The sequence below is a fragment of the Rousettus aegyptiacus genome, unplaced genomic scaffold (genome assembly GCF_014176215.1).
Source record: "Rousettus aegyptiacus isolate mRouAeg1 unplaced genomic scaffold, mRouAeg1.p scaffold_m13_p_17, whole genome shotgun sequence".
NCBI classification, from domain to species: Eukaryota; Metazoa; Chordata; class Mammalia; order Chiroptera; family Pteropodidae; genus Rousettus; species Rousettus aegyptiacus.
Window position 1 is genome coordinate 19,256,019 of NW_023416292.1, and position 25,857 is coordinate 19,281,875.

At 42.8% G+C, this 25,857-nt stretch overlaps 1 long non-coding RNA gene across 2 annotated transcripts in view; it reads right to left on the reverse strand.

The window, feature by feature from the left end:
* The window catches only part of LOC107512055, a 264,559-nt gene that overhangs the window by 196,103 nt on the left and 42,599 nt on the right, over nucleotides 1-25,857 (reverse strand). For both annotated transcript variants that reach the window (XR_001597192.2, XR_004955167.1), the window contains exon 2: nucleotides 12,567-12,700. This is a non-coding gene — a long non-coding RNA (uncharacterized LOC107512055). The remainder of the gene's footprint in view (nucleotides 1-12,566; nucleotides 12,701-25,857) is intronic.

The following is a 25,857-nucleotide window of genomic DNA, read 5'->3' on the forward strand; positions in this document are numbered from 1 at the left end:
CAAATGGAAAGAAAATCCTGAGGTCCATCAAAATTCAAGGAGCCACCAGAAGCAGATCTAGAACACAAAAGAGAGACACAAAGAAATGAAGTCGAACAAAGAGAATTGGGGAGAAGTGAAGTCACAGAAATGAAAGGGAGAGAGAACTTCAGGAAGAGAACGGTCAACAGTATGAGCACTGAAAATAGAGCCCTGAGTTCAACCACTTGGATGTTAGTCACTGAAGGAACAGCAGTGGCAGCAGAATGGGAGAGTAGAGACCAGGCCAATTAGGGTTCAGACAAAAAACAACTAGTGGACATTACTGGTTCAAGAAGTTTCCTGGCGGAAGGTGAGAGAATGGAGGTTTCATATATTGATAGGCAGGTCGTTTTGTGGTAGAGAGATTTTTTTAGGGAGGGGCAGACATTGAGAGCCTGGTAGGCTGCGAGTCAAAATCCAGAGAGGATGAACAGGTCAGCAGCTGGAGGCACTGGGGCTGGATGCGTGGGTGAGAGCTCAGTGGAAGGAGGAGGGGTGGCGTGCAGGTGGGTCTAGCCTTGGAGAAGATACACCTCATCCCGAGATGGCAGAGAAGGACTCTACAGGTAAGTCTGGAGGTGAAGAAAAGGAAGATGAGAGTCCTGACGTTCTCCTCCAAACACCAACGTAGCAGGTGCTAAACAAATGCCATATTGATTCTCTGAGCTAAGAGATTCTACAATAACTCTTTAAAATAATGAAATGTTGTCTATTAATATTCTTTTGAGAGCTGGCATTAATTTCAGAAGTCTTGCATTAGAATAAAACAAACTTATCTGTCTACTCTTTTGCAAATCTTTGTGTAATTATTGTGGTGTCTCCTCTTCTACCATGTAAACACAAATCTTTTATGATATCTTACATATCAAACAGACTATCAAAATATGTAAACCGAATTACTGCAAGTAGGTCTCATTCGATCGTACCTAGCACTCACTGTTAGTTTTCCAGTTTTTTACAAGAAAGTTTTCAAAAACGAATATATTTTATGTCTCAGTGGTTTGCCAAAATAACTTCCCATATATGCCACTTTATAGAAGAAAAAAAATACCACACATATCTGAAAGAACATCAAAGTCAAGATTTCATAATAACTATATTTCTGTCTTTAAAATATCTTAATAAGATCAGAATTAATTTTCACATTTGTACCTGGGAGAAAACATCATAACGGTGAGACTGAAAACTTTGTAGCAACAGCTTTTGACCTTCTAAAGCAGAGTCGGCAAGCGGGGCAGTGAACAGTCAAGTCCTGAGGGGCGGTGCGAGGGCTGTACAGTTCCTGTTGCATCTGCTCAACTCCACTATGGCAAACAGCCATACATAATACTGGATGAGTGAGCGTGCCTGTGTGCTAATCAACCTCTATTTACAAAACAGGCAGCCAGACCAACCCCTGTTCTAAACAAGAATATTTTCCACAATCACTTGACTTTGTTTCATGCTGATGGGACCTTACATTACAAATACAGGGAGATTAGCTGAGTCCAAACCGAAGACCTAAACTACGACTTTATTTTGTAACGCACTAGGCAATCCCTGATTCCTCTGGCCAAAGCTCAGTGACGACAGAACCATATAATCTTTACACGAGAAACTTTCTTAACACGTTTCTTTATCGTGGTACTGAGAGCTGTGTCTCTGACAACAAACCTGTGTCACTGTCAGTTAATACTGACAGGAGGTCAGATTTCCTGTGTTAAATAAATCTGGTTTAACTATTACATGGGATTTTAAGTTTGAAATGGGTTCTTGTTTTTTAAAGTGTACTTTTTAATATTTGGTTATAAGTACAGTTTGTACTCTCATTTTGACACTAAAATAAAATGGCATAATTAGTAATTTCCAAGTTAAAATGAACGATACCATAGGAACAGCATCATCAGCACCATCAATCCATCAGCCTTTGGGAGGTGCCGGGACGTTTTCTAAGCTTCACTCTGGGAGTACGGTGACTGGAAACATGGTATGAGGTACACGGCAGCAGCCACGCGAAGCAACGGGGGGTGGGGGGTGCTGTTTTTGGAAGTCGTCTAAGCACGCAGGTTGGCTTCCTTAGGAGGGTTACAGAATAATTTGAGGGAAGAGAACTTTTCTGTTTGGAGAAACATTTCAATCAGCCTTTACTTACATAAAAATAGAACCTGTGTTTAGTCTGGAAGAGGAAGATGTCTCAAAGGGAAGCTAAATTTCTGTTTAACAGAGTTCTTGCATTCTCTCCTGGTAGGAGAGACCTGGGGAAAGAGGGGGCGGGCGCATCGGGCGCAGTCGTGGTCTGAGGCCGCCAGAGGCCTAAACCAAAAAGCGGGCCGGCGAGAAGCTGGCCCTGTGCGATGCTGACGACCATTAAGAGAACGACCGTGAGACACTAAACTGCGCTGTCTTGTCATCCCCACGCTAAACCCAGACAGACAGCAGTCAAATGCACTGGCCTCTGCGCGATGAAGGGGACGGTTCCGTGTCCTTCCGTGGAATGGAGCGGCGAGGAGGGGACAGCGGACTGGAGAGGCGACAGGGGAGCGGGCCCCAGGGGTGAGGAGCATGCACGCAGTCCTCCGGTGTCCAGGACAGGTGGCCACCGCCTGCATACCCAGCCACGCGCCGCAGGCTCCGCGGCCGCTGGGCAGCGGGGCTCGTCCCTCTCCCCTCTCCCCTCTCCACTTGTGTTCACTTCCTAGGTCGGGGCTTTTCCGAATGTGGGCTGCAGCCCGTTGGTGAATTGTGAAGTCAATGTAGGTGAAGAGGACCAGGATTTTTAATGAAATTATACACATACACACAGATAGCTACTGGATAAATGAGCCGGTGGAAAACGAACAATCAGCACCAAAATGGAGATGCTACCCCGCGGAAAGGTAGGAAATAGATATGGAAGAGCGATATCATTTATCGTGACATCAAGCTCTGTCTATAAATTTAGACATTAAGCCTTGCAATATGTGCCAGTTGGAATTTATCATCCCGTTTCGAGTGGACAAAGCTGAGATTCAGAACAGTTGAAGCAATTCACCAAAGATCCAACACCCAGAGTCAGAAGTCACGCTCTGACATTAAAAATTCCACTAAATGGTTTAAGAAATTTTTTTTATTATTATTCCTAAGAAGGTTGCACTTAAATAATAGAAACAGGGGACAATGCCAAGAGCTGAATGCCAAAGGGAAAAGGTGGCAGCGATGACACAAGGAAGAAAGGCGGGGGAGAGCTGAGTGTTTGGGGGAGGGGCCATCTGGGTTAAGGGAGACAAAGAGATGGAACGAGGAAGTCACGGGCGCTCATGAGAAACAATAACAAACAGGAGGGTGAATAACCAAAATGGAGAATAATAAGGAATAAAGAAATGGAGCCCAAGAAGGGTGGCAATAAAAAAAGGAAAAATAAATAAAAACAAATAAAAAAACCAATGAGTTCAAAGAGCCTATTAGCAAGGGCAGGAAATGCTCAGTTTTGGAAACAAGTTGAACATTATCAAAAGCAAACCCACAGGCCCTTTCTGCACCTTCAGCACCTCGGCTGCTCAGCGAGTTACAGTAAAATCCAGAAGTAGGGCAGAAGAGCAGATCTGCGTGGGAGTCCAAACCACGTCAGCTCCAGGCAGGGGGGATTGCCCCAGGGGACAGCCAGGGACCTGTCCAAGGTTCAGACTGTCATCAGAAGCAGGCAGGGACACGGAGCCCATCCCACCTGAGGGATCTGGAGAGATGGAGTGGGCCGCTGAGGAAAAACGAAGGGAAAGACGATGTACAGGCAGCAGCTTCGTGAGTCTGTGGCACCCAAGATGACCACGCAGAGCTCTGAAGGGTGGGAAGGGTGCAGATGAGCAGAAAGGGAAGGAGAGAGCATTTTAGGAGGGGAAACACCCTGAACAAAGACTCTGAGGCAGGAATTAGCATGCAAATGAGTGAGTGTGCACCCACGTGCGTTCGTGCAAGGCGTGGGGAGGACCCATAAGCGGCGCCCATGTTTGCACTGGAAAGTAGAAAGAGAATGAATTGGACAGATAATTTTTTTATCTCTAGCTGAGTGTGGACTGAAGTTCTGTGTGGAGTCTATTTTTCAGACCACGACATCATTTTAAGATGAGATGGGACCTTGTAGAGAGCTGCCTCGCAGACCCCTCGTGAAATGAGACCAGTGAGCTCATGCGACTTAATCAAGGCAGTATGAAAATAAGAACTATAAGCACATGTCCTGTTGCTAAATGAACAAAAGGATGCTGCTTATTATTATTAGGACTTTGCTGAGAAGCACAAGGCTCCGCCCACCACCACCCCTTTCTGCCCACCGCCTGCTTTTCTTCTTCCTCTTCTTTCCACAGCCTCTTGCTAAATGCCAGCTGTATGGCAAGCGCATGGTGAACAACCATGACCGGCATGACCCTTGCTTTCATGGAGTTTACATTCTGTGGTGACAGGGGGAGGGAGAGGGGCAAGACTGCCTCCACTGGTCCTGCATTTAACTCTTTTGTCCCTAGTAAGAGAAATTAGGTGGTTTGTACTTGGCTATCCTATTTCCTGAGTATATTTCTAAAGTTCCCTTAAAATAGCTAAGCTTAACAAAAATTAAAATGGTGTTAGCAGTTTACAGATTAAAAAACAGTGACAAAACATGAGAGAAAGGTTCAGCCTGTGTAATCATTAAAGAAATGTAATTTAAAACAAGTGTGAGGCACTACCACATATTTACTGAATTAATTCTATACATACATTTATACGACAAAATAATGAATTGGTTCGATCACTTTGGAGAGCCATCTGGCTGTATTTAACAAGAGCTCGTCACACCTTACGATTTTAGTACATGAATGCATGAATGAATGAATGAATGAATGAAGAAATGGTGGTATATACATACAACTGAATATTAGTCACCCTTAAAAAAGAAGGAACTCTTGCCACATGCGACAACACAGATGCAACCGGAGAGCATTTTGCTAAGTGAAAAAGCCAGTGACAAAAGGATCAATATAAGGAATCTACTTATAAAAAGCATCTAGAATAGACTCATAGAAACAGAATAGAATGGTGGTCGCCAGGTGCTGAGGGGAGGGGAGAATGGAGAGTCGCTGTCCGACAGGTATCAGGCTTCAGGTGTGCGAGATGAATCAGTCGTGGACGTCTGCCACTCGGCGCTGTGACTAGAGCATGACAGTGCGCTGTGCACGCACACGTGTAAGAGCATAGATCTCGTGTTATGTGTTCCTATCATGATAAAGCACAAGGACATTTCCTAAAAGAAAAAGGGGAATTATACAGGTAGTAACAGATATGTACTGGATAATACTCATTTTCTTTGATAGATGTTCACATAGAAATATACCACAAATTGGTATTTCAAGTTCTTAAATATACATGGAACCATTATCTGATCTATTCTAAACAATCCTCTGAAAGAAATATCAGATTTAGGTCTAAGAGATCAATTTGAACCTAACTGTCAGTATCTTGGGACCCTTGGGGAAGTCACCTTCTTGAGCCTTTTCATCTAAAACAAGAGATTACACTGGATGACTGCTAGTTTTCCTACCAAAGTTGGGTTTCTATAATTCAAGATTTTTTAAAAAATGCTTTTGTGATACTAGTCACATGTGCTGTGTTTTGTCCAATGGCACAAAAAGTCAACACTCAAGAGAGCTCACAGGATACTCACTCCCTGAAGGATTATGCATTATGCAAAGTTCTCTCTGCTGCCAGTTTTGCCTCCTGTCTCAGGGGTATAACACTGGAGGATCAATGTAATTATCACAGAAAAACAACACCAAACTTTCATTTTCCAAGCTAGTCACCACAACAAACACACATTCTTGCCTGGGGCTTTGAAGAGCTCCCTTCATTTCCCCTGTTACTGGCTATCAGTGGGTTTGGGTATGACACACCTTTCTCACTCAGAGCCAGAAAAGTAAAGGGCACAGAGAGAGAGTAAGGCTCACGAAGCCATGACTCATTTTTGCATCTTTTGGTTTTTGATCAAATGCCAACAGATGGCAAAAGATAAATAAATGAGTCTTCAACAATGGGGTAAATGAGAACCAGTAACATCATGGGTGATTATTCAAGTTTCGTTATTAATTTTCTCCTTCCTAAAATTGTAAATAAATGCAGTATAATCGGCAGAGGATGCAATGCAACACGTTCCGGGAGCAGAGAGAAGTCATACTTCTCATCTCCATGTGTGACTTACACACGCAAAAGCATGTTAAGAGGTGAGGTAGTAACTGCTGACCATAAATCCTTGGGCTTCAGATCACTATGGCAAATGCACGTTATTTATGTAACAAACTCTGAGTTTCTCTTTCAAAATGCATTTTTTTTCCCTTAAAAACGGCACGAAGGGGAAAATGCTTTCTAAAAGGACCCAGACCAGCATCTGACACATCACTAGGATAGAGACCTGGAAGGAAACAGAGAATCCAGCCCCCTCATTTTCTAAACGAAGCAGCCTATGATTAAAAGAGAAATGTCTTGCTCAGGACGGCAGAGTCAAGGAAGAATCATGCCGAAATGAGTTCGGGTCTCCGGGGCCTTTTCCAAAATCCTCTGGAAACGACGGTCTCTGAGTTCTGAACCTGTATCCCTGTGGAACGTGACATTCTGAGAAGTGACAGAAGATGAGAAAATGGTCCTCTGTAAAGCACAGAGCCAAGGATGCAGCAGGCACTTATAAATATCCACAGAATAAATATGTCAAAAAGCCTGTCGCACTGGGACAAAAAAATTCTTACTTAACAGTGACAGCCAAAAAGTAAGTCGTAAGGATGATAACAAATACAATTTCTCTAAGTGTTCCTTGATGTAAGTCTTACCGTCTCAACAGTAGTTTCAACTCTGTATGAGCTGAAACTATGTCACTTATTTATTTGGCCTCCCCTACGCTACAGTGCAAGAAATGTTGCAAAGGCTATCTTTTTGATCCTGAAATCAGAACGTATAATATTTAAAAGGATTTTTGTACTGCTTCTTGGGGTGGCGAACTGTCTTGCTGATGGGGTTTTTGTTGTTGTTTTTTAAACAGCTTTGATATAATCCATATACCATATATTCACTCGTTCAATGCTTCTAAAATTCAGTGGTTCACCATGTTGTGAAACCATCACTCCAATACATTTTAGAACATTTTCATCACCCCAAAAGAAGCCCCCTTAGCCGTCACTTCTACCTCCACTCCAGCCCCCAGCCCATGGCAACCACCAATCCACCTTCTGTCTCTGCAGATTTGCCTCTTCTCAAGTTTCCATTGCGAATAAATGGAATCGTACTACATGAAGTCTTTTTGTGTCTGGTTTCTTTTACTTAGCATAATGTCTCCAAGGTTCATTCATGAGTCTATGGCCATACCACCCTGAACAAGCCCAATCCTGTCTGATCTCAGAAGCTAAGCAGAGTCGGGCCTGGTTAGTACTTGGAAAGGAGACCACCTAGGAAGACAAGGTGCTATTGCGTAAAAAGTAAAAAATAAGGGATTGTAAGCTGACAAGTTCCTTGCAATCTGTGAGGTCAACCAAGGGTTGCCTCGCCTAAAACAAACAAACAAACAAACAAAGGTTCATTCATGTTATCATGTGTATCAGTACTTCTTTTCTTTTAATGGCCAAATAATATTCCATTGTATGAATACAGCACATTTTGGTTATCCATTCATCAGCTGACAGACATTTGACTTATTGCTACCTTTTAACTATTATTAATAATGCAAATATAAATATTTATATATACATTTTTTCAAGGACATCAGTTTTAATTTCTCGTGGGTATATTTCTAGGAGTGGAATTGTTGGATCATTTCATTGGCAGATGGGATTTTAATATGAAAATATTTTAGTTAGCAAGGCTTTTGTTATGATTTATTCATGAAATGGAACACAAGTAATAGAAATAAGATCTGTCTCATATAAATCGTTGTCAAGCCTGGGGGAACTTTATCAATCTCTGTCAACCCAGCGTTAAGACCAGGGCCAATCCTTATCATTTCCCTATTGTAGACCACTGCAAGTTTCCTTAGTACACCTCTCCCTCTACTCAATAAAGCCATGGAATAATTCTAAAAATGCATAATTACTATTGGGAAAGATAGAGAGGGTAATGTAGACACATAAAATTTTATCTCCCATTTTCTCGGCCAGGTCCTTGAAGAGACTTGAGCCACCTGGGTAATATCAACGAGGCTTTACATTCTAAGGTTGCAAATAAAACTGTCAGTTGTTAAAACTAGCAAATTGTTTTGGATAAAATGTATAGAACAGTAGAAAGATAATTTGTATGCTATAAACACACTTTAAACTCTACTCCAGTCCTCTTCAGATTCAATGTGAACTCGAATTTTGGTTTACTTTACAAAATCTACAGTGTGGCATTACTGAATTACAACATATTCTTGTTTTCAAAATCATCTGGTCATATGTCTGCTTCAATTGATTAGGGAGCAAACATATGACCAGATGATTTTTGAAAATCATCAGTAGTTCTCGATTGGTAGGACAATCTTCACCTGATGTGTAGCATTATGTATTTGACAAACACCGTAGTCCACTTTATATGCTTTATGTCTGCTTTGTGACATAATTTCCAGGAACTCATTGTGGTGAAAACTGGGGACTTTCTACACCAGTGTGTTGGACTGTACCTTCCCTGACCTCACCATAGCACAGCTGAAGATGACTCTCCAGCTGCATTATCAGGGCAGCACTGGCAAGAATGCGGTGTGGCCCCCCTGGGCATGGTGGGCCAGCCTGTCGGCAATGCAGTTCATCAAAGACTACCAGCTAGTGATAAGGCAGTGCTCTCCATCTCCCTCTATTCAGGGGAAAACTGAAGGTCTTCGCCAACTGTTACTTACCAGGCTGATTTAATACCCCTGGCTGTTGGTCTTTAAAATTTGAAAATGCAACTGAAAAGTCAGGCATTTTCCTTTGTATTCCAGCCCCGAATGGCAGACTAAGACCCACCTGTTCCTGAACTCTCAGTTCAACTACCTTATGGCTTTCACACTAAGTACAACCTGGGCACCTTCTCAGTTATAAACGTGTGAAATATGATCACACGTTTATAACTGAGTGTTTTATCTATCAGCCTGTTTTATCTATCATGGTTGGGATTATTCTGTTCAATTCAGGTGACATGGGATACAGGGAAAGAAGACAACTTTGCAGAACCTGCATTCAAGCCTTGCTTGGCTCTTCTGTTTGCAAGATGAGTACTTTGGATAAATCGCGACCTACTGGAAGCTCAGTTGACTCTTTTGTAAATTAGATGTGATTATAGTAGGTCAGAGACAGTATATGTGTTCACCAAATTCTATCTTATTTTCCTCTTCCCAATCAACAGAAAGACTGCATTTCTCAGCCTTGCAAGCAGTGAGTGTGGGGCCACTAGAACTAGGCTGTGAACAGGGAAATCTGACCTTTAAAACATCCCCTGGGGACCTTTGGCGCTCTCTCCTTCTGCTATAGTAAACTCGGAGGCCATGTGTTGAGATGTGTTCTGTGTCTTCTTAGATGCCATATTTGTCTATGTGTCATCCCTGAACCAAACTAGTCTAGACCAAACTAATGGCCAGAGTTGTTTACATCTCCTCTGTGATCCAGCTTTTGTGAAGTCACAAAAATCACATTACAAACACTCCAGCCAAACCCAAATCCATACCCCCAACTACCTTCTTTATCTAACTTTCTACACCAAGCCAATATTTTCTGTGCCCTGAATCACCGAGGGTCAGGTACCACCCTCGGACCCAGAGCCCACAAGCACTATTCAAACTAGCCAGTCCCGAGCCGTTCCCCCTCCGCGGCCTCGCCTTTCCTGCGGGCAGCATGGGAAAGGCCCAGGCCTACGCTTCCCTTTGCTCCTGCCTCTGCCTCCCACCACCCCGGTGCTTCCCCCATGTGGCCCTGCCCGGTGTGACAGGCCTCTTGTTTCTGGGGGAACTGCGAGTAAAAATGAACTTCTAATGGCATCGACCTCTCCATATCATCCCTCCGTCCTCTTTACAAATTAAGACCCAGGCGCATATCAAGATGATGGCCTCATAAGATGAATAATCTTTTCTGACCAGCACTGGACTTGGCAGGACTGGATGATAAATGTTTGTTTTGCTAAACCACTGAAATTTTAGGGGTAATTTGTTACTGCAGCTTAGTTGCCCCTGTCCTTACCAATACAAAACCTTCACTTTCCTGGTTTACTGCAGTGATAAGAAGAAATAAATGTATGTGAAGTATGTAACAGTTCGCAGTACAAAGTCTCACATATGAAACTCAAAAAATGATAGTGATGGTGATGATGAATTGACAATGCCTAAATATAACATGTGTAAATAAAGCAAGTATGACCTTCTGTTTATTACAACATCAAACAAGAAAATCCAAAACAGGTTTTCACCAGATATAAAACAACTGTTTGAAACACTGACTTGAAACAGAGATTGCATTGTATAAAAAATACACTTTGGCCACCCCGCCCCCTCCCGCCCAGAGACCGTAAACAAGAACGAGGAGGCTGTGTCATTAGGAGTGACACTCCCTGGGCCGGCCTGCATAGACAGGAAGACCGTGAAGCAAACCCAGGCACTGCTTCGCTATGCTTTTCCTTCTCCCATGGACAAGCTACGTTACCAGGGGATTTACTTATTAGGAGGTAGCCAATGACACATAGCAGCAATGACGCTCAGTCCGTATAACTCCCGACAGTTTAGAAAGCACTCTCACAAATTCTCTAATCAGAGCCACATGGGCTGATCATGTGGGAAGTCACATACTGCTGGCACACAGAAGCCAGTCCCCTGTGTGTACGGCGTACGACTCCCCTGCCCAGTTCAGATGCTACTTCCAGTATATGGAGATGACATTTTTCTCTTAATGGTAAAACCAAAAAAAAAAAACATAGAGGCAACAGGCAGCATTAGAACTCACACGTAATCTACAAGCTGGCTCCTCACAGCGATCTGTGGTCCAGCCGCCCAGACATGACCCTGGAGCTTGTCAGAAATGCGGAATCTCAGGCCCCTACCCCAGAGCTACTGAGTCAGGTTTTGAATTTCGACAAGATGCCCAGGTGCTTCCTCTGCACGTTTGCATTTCTGAAGCATCAACTTACTAGAGTGTTCATAACTGTATATTAGGAGAAAATAGCTAAAGAGTCCAGGAAACAAGATTAGAATATGATTACAACTGAGAAATCTGAAAACTCAGCCTCATAGCGTCTTCTGTCTGCAGGTGGAACCTGTCCATGGGAAGGGGACAGACTGCTTGGATTCTAGAAAAGAGAAGAGACGTTCTCCCCATGTCCTGTCCACTATCTGATACTGATGGCACGTGACCTGCCAATTCATGTATTTGTTCGGAGGAGTAATCGGTACATTTGATCATCAAAGTTGAGAGCCCCACATAATACCCTCATATTCTAATTTTATGTTTTCTGTTCATTCTTCTGATTATAATGACTTCCCATCTTATGTAGTTTTTCTACATGGCAAGAACTGACCAAATGATTAGACCAAAACATTCGAGGTCACTAGCAATTGTCCCTTTCATTGAAAGTTAACATGTTGGCTGACTACTTTCAAAATCAAGTGATTACGAATGCACTTAGGACAAACAAGTCTACCAGAGTCCACCATGAATACGCCAATGAAATACATCTTTCTGGACACTGATGACCACTTTCCAGAAACACGACCGTCTGAGGTTATGGTGGAATGGCCACATGACACGGCATGACAACAAACATTTATTAAGCACTTAGTATGCTTCACAAGGACTTGACCTCTGTTAAGTAATTTAATTCTCACGAGCCATGTAGTATTATCCCCACTTCACAGATGAGAAAACAGACTAAATAATGACGTGACAGAAACAGGACTTTAATCCAGGTCATCTGGCGCCGGCATCTGCTCTCCTAACCACTGTGCTCGCCTGCCTCCATCCTGTCTCTCAACGGTTACACACTGGCTTTTCCTCTCTACGTCTCCCACCCATCCTTTTTGGATTAAGTTCAAAAACATTAACAGTCGTAAAATAACAGGAACTAAAAACTCTTGATATAAAAAAGAAATTAAAGCCCCAAACGTCGGTAGCAACTCTTTCCCCTACGTGGCTGAAGATGTCACCCTGGGCTTGGAGGCTAAGCCACACACATGCTAGATCCTGAGAAGACATTCCCCACCTTGTGCCTCCTCGATTGGCTTCCCCTGGTCTTGAGAATGGGATGGCACAGGCGCCAGGGCTGGATGGGGCTAGAGAAGCGGCAGGGGGCGGAGTCCGCTTTGTTGGGGGCTCAGGCAAAGAGGAGTCTAATTAACTCAACGAGTCACACCGTCAGGGTTTGGGGCCTAGTTCTTACAAAGATGCAGAACAGGCTTCGCCTCCCCAGGACCTCCTTGGCTATAATTCTCTTGGTACCATCCCAGGGACGTGGCTATGGCCACGCAGAACTCACGGATTTGCAACCCTGAACCTCTGGCCAAATACGGGCATTAATCACGCAGCAAACGCTCAGAAACTGCATGCCATTTGAGAGATAAGAAAACTGATACACTGTGGAATGAACGTCTTTACCTCTATTCCTATGAGAGGTGCAGAATCGACCTGGAACGGGCTCTCGCAGGCGTCTCCAACAACGAGGATTGTCCCGCGAATTGTCCTTGAGACAGGAGATCAGTGGTTTGCAATCTTTCCTCTTCCCAGCACACCTGTGAACAAGAACACACTTCTGTGTAAGTTACAGCAACACTTCAGATAAGCTTCGTGATAAGCTACAGGCTCCCGCTCCCGCCAGCACTAAATAATGATGCCGTTTTAAGATGCATTTGGCAACGTGCTAACCACATGTCATTGCCTCAGGGAGAGAAAACCAGGTTAGTAAACATAGGCAGTGGTACAAGACTTCCGTATAAACTCAACCTGAACCTGAACACTTAGCCGGTTCAAATATGCCTCCTGACTGATAACCGGGCTTCTCCTATCCCACCACCCAGCCCGGTTCATGGCAATGTCCAAGAGACCAAAAATGATCCAACAGACGATAGCTAATAACCACAGTGACTTACTGGATTTAGCATTTATTAGAAAAGTAAAATAATCTATTTTATTATGTATGCATAATTTATTTAACCAATCTTCCAATGTCTCCAAATATTTGTCATCTATCTACCTATCATTCTATCTGTCATCTATCTGTTTAATTTGTCATTTCATAGAAAAAACACAATAACTTTCCTTTGCTGGGGTTATCATGTGCCAATCATTCTGTTCTTGGAAAGGACAGAATGGTTGGCACATGATAACCCCAGCAAAGGAAAATGCTAGAATTTAGTGTTAACTAATTTCTTTGTAAGCATTGATAATGGCAGTGGACGGGCTCATGCACGGCTTATAAAGAATTGTACAAGCCTCTAAGTATGTATTCCCAATTGTGTTTTAGAATCTAGATTTAGAATTTTCACAACATGTAAAGATAAACAAGTCACCTATTTTTAATGTAATCTGGAGTATAAAAAGGCTTGCAAAAACTGAGTGCATTTCTGACAGTTTAAAGTATTTTTTTGCATTTCCGAACCACTGCTTACTTTTTCAAAGGTTTAAGAGTTTAAAGAAGCACAGAAATCATTGATTTTTGTGCAATCAACCGGAGCACAAGACACGCTGCTGAACTGTAAAAGGCATGTCTGTGACACAGTCAGCAGAGACCAGACACTCTGACACCCCGAAAGGAGACTCCGCAACAATGAGGCGGGCAGAGAATTTGGAAGGAGCAGTGCAACTGTAAATGAGCAAAACTAAACGCTGTAAATTAATCAATAGAAATGCCGTGTGTAGACAATCCATGTGTGAGAGCTTAACATAAGAAAATCAATTACAATGAAGAGAACGTTACCATAAGATATTTGGGATAAAGGTCAAAAGCAATTCAATGCATACAATAATTTTAATAACTATTCAGGTCAGCTAGAAACAGTTTATGTTATACCTTATATAACTAATAAGCAAAGCAGAAATGAATACTTTTATATGGATATATTGGTGCCAAGCAATTATTCTTTGTTTACATTTGAAGAACTCTCTAAACCAAATCACTGGGTCAAATGTGATCAATACGGCTGAATTGTTTCCAGAAGGTGTATATGAGTTTACTTTTCCACCAAGCTCTTATCTCCCATATGGTTGCTAACTCTGGGAATCATTTCTCAATTAAAATTTTTCCAAAAATATAATTTTTCCAATTTGCTAAGCAACAAAATCATATCAGATTATTTGATTTTATATTTTATTTCCAGTGCGTGTTTCTTGGAATTTTGTATTGCTTTTAGAAATTTCCTGCTTATGCTTCCTGCTCATTTTTCTCCTGGAATATTCGGTTTTCTCTTATTGGCCTAGAAAAGCTTTCATACATTCAGGCTACTTTCATGCTATGTGTGTTGAAAAAAAGCTTTTCATGATTGCTTTCTGATTGGCATAAACAAGTGTTATCTATTTCGGGGCATGCAACTGAGCTACGCTCTATTTAGACTCAGAGCAACAAATCTGTACCTAGCTGACCTTACACACTCATTGGCTTTCAAAGGCTCTTCTGTTTGTTTACCTTAAAGAGGAACCGCACACAGCTCACTCCTGGCCCTCTGCCTTTCTCTCCCTATATCTCTGCCTTCAGGAGTTCAACAGTTTTCACAACACTGAGCCAATCATTCCTAAATCTATATACTATCCCTGACTCAGTTGCCCTTATATGCCCAAGAACATGGTTTCACTTGCCTGATGAACCCTTTTCACTAAGATTTCATTAGTGTATCCCACTCTCGCAAACGCATACAGCACCCCTTCGGCACACCTAGTTAACATGAAACGTCGAGACATTTCATCATCTCAGAGATGTCAAACCAAAGTCAGCTGCTGCCCCACAAACCATTCTTCCATTCCAATTTCCCTCTTTCGTTCATCGTATCCCCAGCTTCTGCTGTTTCACTGAAAACATCATGACTCTTCAGTCTCTGTTCTTGCCATGTGCAATTAATTCTTGTTAATGTTTTCTCTAATGGTTCAAAATTAATTCTTTCATTTTTGCCCACAGTTGCTATTCACATTCACCTGTTGAACTGCCATAACCTCCTACTGGCCTCACTGATCCCCGTCTGTTTCCAACTTCAATTCGTTTTGTGTCTCGTGCCCTATTACTCCTCCTACTGAATGACTCTGAAAATGTCACCCCTCTATGCAAGAATCTCAGGTGCTTCCTTCTGCCTATGGAAACAAGCCCTAAATTCACCAGCCCCTCGCTGGAAGTGTCTAATAAGCTGATTCTACTTATCTTACCTCATTTCCCACCACTCCTCGTCAGAAACACAATGTCTGCTCAGGCTGTTTTGCACTGTCCCCCACACAAGCCTTCTCGTCTTTGCTTATTCAATTCTGCCTGGTGACAACCCTCACTTCTCTCTCGTAGTCCAAACCCCATACACCAAACTCTTCACGGCACAGCTCAAGTCTTCTCTCTTCCAGGAAGCTGGCCCCGACTAAAACCATAGTTCAGTTTTCTTAGAACTGGAGCAGACTCCCCAGAGCACCCTCAAGGACTCTTAGCTTCAACAACCTTAAATCCTGTTTGACGAAACTTTACTGAATACTCATTATTCACTAAGCCCTGTGCTAGGAACTGGGGACAAGAAAAATGAATGCATGGAGCCCTCCTTTCAAGGAGCTTATCCCACTGGAAGAGACAGACACATAAATCTATCACTTCATTAAAATATGGGAAGTTCTAAGTTACAGGTAAACAGTGCCGCGAGGGTAAAAAGAGGGGGGCATTTCATCCAACTAAGGGTTCGAGGAAACTTTCCAGAAGGGAGATGGTGTGATGAGAAGATGAAAAGATGAGTAAGAGCTATGAAGACACAGAAAGGTGGGGAGGGGGTGTGAGATTAGAGCAGGACCGCAGACTGATGGAAGCAAAGGCTGGCGAGAGGCATGACAGGAAGCAGAGGGGGTAAGCCTCGCAGGTGTCATAAATTCCTAAGAATATTGCTCTTTGATCTGGAAGTGACAAGGAGCCACTAACAACGTTTAAGCAAGGAGGTTAAATGATTGGGTTCTATAGAGTATTCTCTCTACAGAAGACAGGAGAAAGGAGACTATCTACTGCAATACTCCAGGCAAAAAAAAAAAAAAAAAAAAATGCGGAGAACCTTTAAGAGGAGACTAATATTAGGGATAGGGCTAAAGACATAGATTTGAAAAAATATTGAAGAGCTTTTAGCGTTAGATCTCACCGGTTGCCTAGACATGGAAAGTTCGGGTAAATGAGAAGACTCACGTGACCCCCCAAAGTCTCTGGTTTGGGCAACCGGATTGTAGTGCCAGCACGTAAGGAAGAAACAAAAGAGCCACAGCACATTGTGGGGTTGCGGGGAGGACTGATGATCAGAGGATGACGGTGAGGACAGATTCTGTCCACGTTGAGTCTGTGACTCACATGGGACATGTGAAACTGAAGACCTCGTATGAGGTCAAAGCGAAAGATAAAATTTGGTGTCGATCATTGTTCCACTGAGAGAACAATGATAGCGATGGGATTCCCCAACACAGCGTGTACAGCGAGCAACAGACACTTGGGGTTGGGACAGAATCCGGGGGTACACTGGGGGTTTATGGGTACGCAGAAAGGTAAGAGTCCATAAGGACCAGAAAGGGGCGTCAAAGAGTCAGGAGGATTGCAGGAAGGGGCGGGGGAGCGGAGGGGAGCGGAGAGGCCATGTTAAAGGTCAGTTGGAAATAAAGGCTGAGAGTGTCCTCGGGCTTGGCCACATAAAGTTCATGGCGACCTTTAGAAGAGAGCGTGGGCTCCAAATCACGACGAGCTGAAGAGTGGACGAATAAATCATGAGGTGCTAGCTACTTCACAGAGAGAGGAGGACGACACAGGCAATCGATGACCTAGTGGTCATTATTCAACTGACTGCTTTGAAGAGAACAAGAGAAACAGTTCACAGACACACAGCTCAGTGTCAAGGGCCTCTTTCTGTCATAAGGCCAGAAAGGAATAAAATCACATGCACTGGCACTGCCTTTGGCAGAATCCTAACAACATTTTCACGTACAGGAAAATTATGAACTTTCTGCTCTCGCCAGAAACCAGGAGCGGACCGACCGAACTGGTCAAGCAGCTGGAATAACTCAGCTTAGGGTGTAGTCATTTCGTTTTCAGGGAAGCTGGGCACCGTTTCTGGGAGGAGTCACTGCGCCACCATGTGGCCTGCCCTGAGAATAGCAGACCTCTCATTTTCTGTCCCCAAGCGGATTCTGGGTGAGGTCCCAGAGAAGACACCTCACAGCCCCAGCTCCGTAAGGAACAGGCGAAGAGATCAAAGGTGACTTGCCTAATATTTCAAAATGTCTTTTTATTTTAACTTGTGTATGAATATCTTGTGCATATAAGAGGGACCATATGTATAATACATATGTGTATGTACATGTATGTATGTGAATATATATATTTATCAGACAAAAAAAAATTCATACACAATCTTTACATTTTCATCCACACTCAAGGATGGAATTTCTAAAAGACTCTAAGTGCAACAGCTTGACGAAATGGAGCGATATGCCCAGATCTTTGCTCCTAAACAAATCTTTAGCAATGCCCGTATTGCCTGCCACAAGTTAACATGATAATTTGTACAAGTGAGGGCATTTGAAATTATATTTTTCAAAGGTGTGTGAGCTCAAAAGGAATGGTAAAATGGGAAACCTGTCTACTGAGAATCTATTCTAAGGTAGTTCTTGGAAGGTGTTCATTTTCTTAGGATATAAAAATCAGTTCTATAATATCTTTTCATCATTTTGCTTTTCTCTGTCATTTTTCCTCTGGGAAATGTGAGGCCATGAACATCACCTCTTGGGGTGCGTCGGAAGGGAATAACACAGAGAAGAGTGAGGACTTCTCCTCCACAGACCCCACCTAACTCTGTCACCTGAGAGCACTCACTAGTTGTGTTACCTGACAAAAATGAGAGGGGTTTTTTTGTTTTGGGATTATTTTTTGAACATATAAACAATATCCCTTGAAAACTTCCAAGTGTTCTTAGGTAATAAGGATGATAGAGGAAAACATCAAGAGATTGGGCTCTGGGATTAATTCAAATCCAGACTCCAAAGCCTATCAGCTATCTCCTTAGCTGCTTTACATAACTTCTAAAAAGACAATTACTGTTAATGAATAAACAACTCTTCCTTTCTGTAAAAAAAAAAAAAAAAAGTTACGTAACTTATCAGAATCCATTCTTTTATCTGTAAAATAAGGTTGTTATGGTCACACATTTTTTTGTGTTGTTGTTTAATCCATACCATTCACACATGTGTTAAATGGATACTTATTGTGCACCTACTATGTGCCAGAAGAGATTTATGAAAATTCCCTGGCTTTTTGGAACTTATATTCCCAAGGATGATTTAAACAAAAAATAAAGAAATAACAATTAAACATAGTAAATATGCGGTACACTGGAAGATGAGTCCTGGCGGCGCGGGGGTGAGGGGATTGGAAGCCCAGGGTGAAGGTGTAGTTTGCGATGTTAAGTAACAGGGTTAAAATGGCTTCAGCGAGAAGGAAACAGTTCAGCAGGGACTTAACGGAGTGAGATGGGGATTCCATGTGCTCTGCATATCGCTCCTGACACAGCGAGTGCCCAGCAAATCATGACGGAGACGCGGAGAAGAGAGGAGAGAGCAAGTCTGCGTGGGACCAAGGTCTCAAAGGTGAGTGGGGTCACAGGCTGTAACTTTGGGGCGCTTCATATAAAGGTGACATGCTAAAAACTGTAACTGTCATTTATTGCACACTGCTTATGAGCTAGGTGTAGTGCTAAATTTTGAAATATTCTACCTCATCTGATCCTGGCAAACATCCCTACGAGGCCCAGCCGAGGCTGACAGACAGAAGTCATCGCTCAGGGACACAGAGCTGTCGGGGAAGTGGACGTGGGTGTTTCTGAGCTTCGGCTGTGTCTCTGACGCTGGCGCTTGTGGCTCCCATGTTGCTGCGGCGGAGGCAGAGGCAGGGAGTGGCAGGGGCGGGACTGTGTCACCCCGCCTGCATTGCGTCACACTGCCTCGCGGGCAGGCCTCACCTGAACCTGATAGGAAACAGACAGAAAGCCCGCTGGACGACAGCCCTGCACGAGCAGAACATAGACACGGTACGGAATCCAATAACAGATGAGGACGTCTTCAGGGGAGACGGCCTTTCATAAAGTGTGCTCCTCAGCACCCCAGGCCCTGACGATGCTGCAAGGAAGGGGACAACCGGCGTCCTGGAGGCGCGAGGGCCCGGGCTGCAGTGTCCACCCGGCGTCCGGTGCAGGGGAGGACGCCGGCAGAGAATCCGTGCAACCTGCTTTCACCCCGTGTTCCTCAGACACAGCCGGCCCCAGAAGCCACCCAACCTGAGCAAAAGTGGGCAATCACTGCGGCAGGCACTGTGCCCGGGCCGAAATGAATGGTGCCTTTAACATCTCTCTCAATCTAAAGAGAAAATGTAGCTTCAACTTACGCTCAAATCCACGTTCAGAAAGAAGGCCCTCTTGTGCATTAAAGTGTTGGGGGGAAAGATGGAAAGGCCTTGAAACACAGAAAACAAAACTGAGGAATTTTACCCCGTGCCATAGTTTCACAGAGTAATGGGCAGAAACTGAAATCAACAACAGTTCACCTTCTGGAACCTTTTACAGCCCAGCAATGTTCTCAAATTATCTAAAAGAAGTGAGATGTCGCCCACCACAAGGCTGGAGTACAAAAAAAGTCTGTCAGGCTTCTCAACAGATATGGCGACTTCAAGGGCTCACATGGGCACAGAAACACTGCAAAGGAGGGGAGAGAAAGCAAGGCGTCACCCCCACACCCTTCTCTGAGCCTCTGAAGGTTGCCGCTTGCCGCACAAGTGATGACACAGACTTAGGCAGCTCTAATACACCCCCAAAATGAGGGAAGTGACACTGAGTGACATTCTCCATGAGAGAGATGAGTAATGGTGTCAAAAAATGCATGGTCTACTGCCCCTACAGACCTTAGCATGACACTTGCCTCATCGAAACAGTGAGCCAGCAACAAATAGCAAATGTCACAGCAAACAAATCTCTTAACGGTAGGGTCCCTCCTCAGCTGAGGTTCAGAAGGGAGGTGGCCAGCCGAGAACACAGAGGTGGCGAAAAGTCACACCGCGAAACCCTTTATTGGTGTCACACATGGGCGACATAACTGAGTGTTCCTGTGTGTCAGGATCATGCTAAGTTTCAGTTTTTTGGGTTTTTTTTTTAATACCTTAGTTCATTTAAATGAGCATCAAGGGGAGCCAAGACCAACTTTGTTAATAATGTGAGTGCTGGAAACCCAAGGTGCGGGATGTGTTCTACACACACACACTCGCACGCGCCCTGGTCCATCCCCAAGCTCTTGGTTTCTGAGTGAAGAGGCAGCCAGTGCGAGCCAGGCCGACTTGCCTCCGTTCCAGCCCGACAGGGACATGCTGAAAACAGATGAGCGATCGGGCCCTCCTAACACTCTCCGCAGACCGCCGTGGATGGTACCACTTCCTTATTCCCCCTGCTGCTGCTGCTCTGAGTCACTGCACAGCTCTGGTCACAGACACCCTGAATGTGGCAAAATCGAGCATGAGGCCCTGGGGCAGAAAAATTCGATCTCCTACTCAGAATCTGGTCAGGCTGGGGCTTTGATTTAATGAGAAGGGGTTAGCGGGGCTGTTGTGCAATCACCCTTCCATCGTCACCATGTCAGCACCGCCACGGTCTCTTCCTTGTCCCCCGAACTGAGTACACAACTGAAGAGACACGAGTTGGAGGATAAAGGTGAATTCTACTCTCCTGTTGTTTACTGATCACGTCCCCAGTGCCTAGAGTACATATCTGGTGTATAGTAAATTAAATATCTGTTCAATGATTATTTGCTGTTGAACGAAAACAGTAGTCTTTCTCTAGGAGGGAAGATGGATAACAGATTACTTAAAATTTGGTCACATTTTTCACATTTGTATACATAGATGAGATGAAGAAATGGGCCCTGTGAATGAGCTTTAGAACGGGTCTCTAGGTTTTCTTGTTTTGTGATTTTTGTGTGTGTGTTTTCATCGGGTGCTGTGAATCACGGTCCTCTAGGTTGCATATGTTATTCTTACAAGGTCTTCTATCCCACGAGCACCTTGCTGCATGTGTGTTGGAATACTGCTACTTTGCAAAGAAAGGTCGGGGGAGATCCTTGCACAAAAGTAGACCTTTTGGAAGAGCTGAAACAGGAACAGATACTAGGCGCCCCCAGCATCTCTCCCCTGAGAGTCCTTGACCTCGCTTTATAACCTAACAATTGCGATCTCAGCTTTACTTCATGCAGATCAGGTGTCAAAGGCATAGCCTCATTTTCTTTCTCTTTCTTGTTGCCATAACCTAATGACCATTTTTCTCCCAGTCTTCACTTTTTCCCATCATTTGACCTTCCATTGTTTCCTCATCCATTCCTTCGAAACTGAACACTATTATGCTTTTCTCCTTTCTTGCCATTTTTTAAAGGTTCCCATTTTTGCTCCTACCTTGTACATTCCCCATTCCCCTATTCGTTCATCCCATCTTTATTTCACACATTTGTTCTTACTCATACAATTTGACTTCTGTATGTGCTTTCCTTTGGGAATTACTCATTCGTATTTGTTCTTACTGCCTTCTTTCCATCTTCTTCCCACCTCCCCCTCCTTTTAAAGCCTTTCCCCCTTCTAGAATTCCACTCCCTTACTCTTATTCTTCTGCCCCTCTAAAATTACATAAAGTTTGACTTCTACATTCTTATTTAGAATGAACCTGTTATAATTATTACATTTCCTTTACTCATACCTTTGGATTTTATCTCAGACCTATTTTGGCTTCTTCTAGAGATTTTGTAGACCAACACTGGTGTATAGCAAGAGCCCAGGAAAGTGTATTCACTACAGAAAAGGAGTACACAAAAGCCTTAGCAGGTTACGAAGGACAAGGCTGACCAAATTATAGAATAGCCAACTTTCTCTTCCTCTTCTTATTTCCCCTTTCCTTATAGTTTCTCTCTGCCAAATTGCATTCTCATTATAACTACTTGAATTCTGATATGCAGTGACTATTATAAAAAGTTATATTCCTTAATGATGAACTATATGTTAGCCATAAATATATAATACATATTTTTAATTTATATATGTGTAACATTTGTGCATATTTATGTCTATACATTATAGATATACACTAACACACACTTATACATACACATATACTCACATTTGTAAGTCTCAGTGACCACTAAATAGAGCTTTGGAAAATCAAGTATAGAAACAAAGGCAGAGATCAATAAGGGGGGAAAAGGCTAATATTTCTAGCCAATTCTCAGTAAATGGTATTGAACATTAGTAGAACAATGATATGATACCAATACTGGGGGAAGCTATAGTGTAAAATTAGAAATTCAAAAAGTAAAAGTTCTTTTTGGGAATTCAAGATGTTAAAGAACAGGCTGCCAAAGTATCCAGAACAACACAACTTCGTTTTGTTTTGTTTTTTTACTAGGGAACCCAAGACCTGTCTCTTAAATGAACCAAAGCTAAACGACTTCGATAATGTAGCCTTGCATAAATTTTAAGTAGCCTCACAGATCTTGGCAGCTATGGTTAATTGATTAGAGTCCTTTGTGGGGGGCGGTATGTGAATAACTTCTTAGCAAAAGAAAGGGAAGGACAGCAATTGAAAAACAAGCTATGTTGTTCCTCTCCATACCAACCTGACCGTGTCATTTCATTCTTAACTATGCATGGTCTTTAAGTTCTGCATTTCCCATTCTCGTGCCCTACCATTAACCACAAATTCCTTGAGAAAAGTCTATATCACATGAGAGGGAAAAAGGAATAAAATTTATTTGTGAATCAGGCGCTATGCTACATGCTTTAACATTGGGTTAACTCATTACACTGTGGTTCCTATTTTACAAATGAGAAACTTGAATTACAGAAAATGTAAATATCTTATCCTAGATCACCTGGATAGAAAGTGGAGAAACTATGATTCGAACCCAAATTAATCTCTCTCTGCTATCCAAGTCTTCCCACCCACACAGGATCTACCCCAGCTTGACGTATGTGGTAGGTACTCAGAAAAGGATCATCAACTAGCAGTAAAGTTAAGCAAATGGTCTCCCCTCTCATCTCGTGTTCCAGTGTTGCCCCAAACCTGCTTACTACCACCGTACTGCCCCTTTCAGACCGGACACTTGGGCTTCCTGTTCCCTCACGTTCCTGTGCAACAGTTCTCACATGGGAATTCTCTACCCAGCATCTGAGGACCTTACGGTGCCTGGACCACCTATGAAACATTTTATTCCTGTTATCGTCCTTTTTGTCTCTTCAATTTATATTTGTGTCTCACCTTCTTCCATGCTTTCTGTATTTTTATTACAGAAAATTTGGTTGGCAATCATTTATATTCTTCTTTAACCTTCAGAGATGGTTTCTGCTAGTTTTAGGACCATGTGCGTGCCTAAGAAAGGTATAACAAAGCTCTAAGCTCTCGACTCTGAATTAGAAGCTGTGCATGAGCAGGAAAAAAAGAGCTAAGGCAGAGTAAACAGTAAACTTCCGGCATGATGAAGGCCTGCCCAACACACACTCAAAACCTCCCAATGAAGAATGGGAGATGTACTGATTCAAGACATTTAAGGAAATTTCCACTCAAACCTTAGCTGATCATTCAGCTACATAACAGAGACAACAGGGACCTCACACAACCAAGAATCCAGACTTTACTGAATTAATCCAGGAAAGTTAATAATCAAATAGGAGTTGCACCAACAACAATAATAACAAAAAAAACTAGGGGACAAGAGAATCTAATTTCCGTAATTGCCACATTATATTATTTTAAATGCCTAATATTCACCTCTCCCCTCCCCACACACACAAATTAAAATACACACAAGGGAACAGGATGGCATGGCCCAAACACACCAAAACCAATAGTCAACAGACAGTGTTCCTAAGAAAACCCAAATGTGGGACTTCATAGACAAAAACTTCAAATATGCTATTATAAATATGTTTAAAAATTAATAGAAATATCTGAAGAATTAAAGAAGAGTATAAATGATTGCCAACCAAATGGAAAATACTAATAAAGATACAGAAATTATGGGAGAAGGGAAATACAAATAGAAATTCAAGAGATAAAAATGTACAATAACAGAAATAAAATATTATATGAAGGGATTTCCAGTGGATTTGAGTTAATAGCAGAAAGAATCTAAAACCTTAAGATAGATAAATTAAGATTGAGATTGAGATATCCAGTCTAACAGACAGACAGAAAAAAAGAAATCTAAATTTTGTGGGGCACTACATAGAATACCAACATATACATGATGGATTCTCCAGAAGGAGGGGCTAGAGTTAAAATGACACATAAAATACTTGAAAAAATAATAGCAGAAAACTTTCCAAATTTGACAAAAAACTTTAATCAGCAAATCAAAAAAGTCCAACGAACTCCAACTAGTATAAACTCAAAGATAGATATACACACCTACGCACATTAGCACATCATAGTCATACTGTAAAAAGACAAAGAATCTAAAAAGTGACAAGAAAAAAAATGACTCATCACATGTGAGGGATCTGCAATGAGATTAGTAGCTGGATTAATGGCTGACTTTTCATCATCAACTATGCAAACCAAAAAGCAGTAGGACATGTTCAAAGTACTGAAAGGAAAAGACTTCAAATAAGAATTTGATATGCAGCAAAACTCTCCTTTAGAAATAAAGGAGAAAATATGATATTTTCAGATAAGCAAAAATGGAGAGAATTAATTGCTATTAGACCTACAGGAGAAATAGTAATGGGAGGAAGTCCTTTTGGGCTGAGTTAAAGAGATCCTGGAATAGTAGCTTCAATCCACACAGAAAATTAAAGAGCATAAGGAAAGTACATAGGCAAATATCAATGACAGTATAAATGTTTTTTTTGGGGGGGGGGTAATTTTCTTCTATCTCCTTTCAAAGAACTGCATAAAGCGATAATTATAAAATTGTGTTCATGGGAGTGTGATGCATAAAGATGTAATTCGTATGACAATAGTACTACAATGGGGGGTGGAAGGAATGGAGCTTTAGTGAAGCAAGTTTAAGAAGACTGTTTTTAATTACGATATTAACTGCAGGCCCCAGAGGAGCCTCTAAGGAAGCAGCTTGAAAATATATCATCCAACAGACAACAAGGACATCGAAGCGGCAGGCTGGAAAATCACACACAAAGCAGCAAACGGGAGAAGGGATCCCCCCTCCTGCCCTGGGACTTCCTAACCAATGACTTAACTTCAGAGAACCTAGGCTCTCTTCTCCCTGGGCTCTCTCTTCCCAGCCCCACATTGCCTTCTGCTCTTGTCCCCGAGCTTCTCCTCTACTCCTCACTGTCACCACCTTGCTCCTTCCTCTAACTCTAGCAACTTCCCTCAGACCCCCTCCTCCTCCCCAGGTACCCCACCTCCTCTCCCAATGTCTCTGCTGCTGCCTCCCTAGGCCCCACCCTCCCAACATGGCCACAGAACGAGAATATGTAGGTGGTTAGAGCCATGTGACAGTCTCCCAAAGAATGAAAGTCCACCATCAAATTTCCCCGCCGGGTGTGTGATGGAGAAAAGTTGCAAGTAACTCTTTCCTGTGCGGGGTAGGCTCCTGAAGACAGAAGCATCTTCACTTCCTGCACTGGCCGGTCCCATGTTCCTCCTGACGCCCTTGAGCTAGTGTGAGCAGTATTTAACAAAGGGAGGAGGGACGTCAAATTTCA